We start from the raw sequence: 1,333 nt of genomic DNA, 5'->3' as shown, positions 1-1,333 counted from the left end.
AGGCTCGGGCCGAGGACCTGGCCCGGGTGGACGTCGAGCACCTGGAGAAAGTGCTGCCGCAGCTGGTAGGTGGGCCAGGGCCGGGGCTGGGGCGGACCCCCCTCCCCGGGATGCTCGGCTGCCGAGCAAGGCGCTGAGGCATCGCTGCTCCCCCAGCTCCTGGACTTCTAGAGGGGTCGCGGGGCATCCGGCCGCGCGGACGTGTCTGCCCGGCGTCCCCAGCGCGGGGGCAGCGCTGCCTCTTCCCCGTCTCGGAGCAGGGCGGCACCGGCAGCTACGAAGGAGATGCTGCTTGACCAGGACCTGGAGCGGGGCGTCTTGCCGCCGGCAGCGGTCCCGCCTGTCCTGGCAGCTTCTGTCGCAGCTTGGCCAAGGCCTTCCCGCTGCCTAGTCCAACGTGAGAAACAGGTGCTGCTGCCTCAGCGGGCGTGTGGAAAGAGCGAGCAGCTGGAAACCTTCCCTGGGCTGCGGGCTCGTCACCTCCGCGGGCTGCTGCGGTCGAGGTTGAAAGCCCGGTCCAGGCCTTCCTGCCGCCTGAGCTGTTGCGCAGGAGCTGGGCCGCAGGCTGTGCCAAGAGCAGGTACCCGATCTTTATTTTATAAATAAACAGTGCCTCCCTGAGCCCTTCCAGCATTCCTCCGGCCGCGACATCAAAGAGCGCTTGGAACCTTTTAACCATTTGATATTCCTCTCAGAAGCTGCTTCCCCTCTGCTATAAATTTGTTCTCACAAAGAAACATCAATAAATCAAAAATAAGTCTCCCGCCCTGGCGCAGGCTCCTTGCTGCAATTAATCATCGAAAGTCAAGTTGCTTCAAAGCCTCACTCTGCTTCCCCCACCCTCTCCTTTAAATCTTTGTAGGACGAAAGGAAAACTCTTAAAAAGGGACAGAATAACAAACAGCATGTGTGAGAATCCCACATCACGGGACAGCCCGGCCCCTCTGCCGGCAGGGGAGGGGGAAGCTGAAACAAGAAACCTGACACATGGGCAGAACCAGGCTGCGAGCCTGCCTGGCTTTGTTGGGAAGCGGGAGGCCGGCCTGGGAGCAGCTCTGCAGCTGTGCTCTGCCCTCGGGGGTCTTCGGGAAGACAGAGGGGCCACCGAGCTCCCTCCCGGCGCGGAGCACTGCTGGTGCTCCTGCCCTTTGCCAGTCGAGCAGAGTGCCTGGGGCCCTGGCCACCCTAGGGCCTTCCCACAGGCACGGTTGCTGGCTGCTTCTGCCCTGGCAGCAGGAAGGGCAGGCCTGGTACCCAGGCACATAAGGAGCGCATCCTTGTGTGGAAGACCCAGTAACGGGTGTTGGGTCTTGCTGTCTCCTCCCACAGGGCA

Source organism: Alligator sinensis, unplaced genomic scaffold (assembly GCF_000455745.1).
Source record: "Alligator sinensis unplaced genomic scaffold, ASM45574v1 scaffold164_1, whole genome shotgun sequence".
In the NCBI taxonomy this organism is placed as follows: domain Eukaryota; kingdom Metazoa; phylum Chordata; order Crocodylia; family Alligatoridae; genus Alligator; species Alligator sinensis.
Note: the sequence above shows the minus strand (reverse complement) of the source record.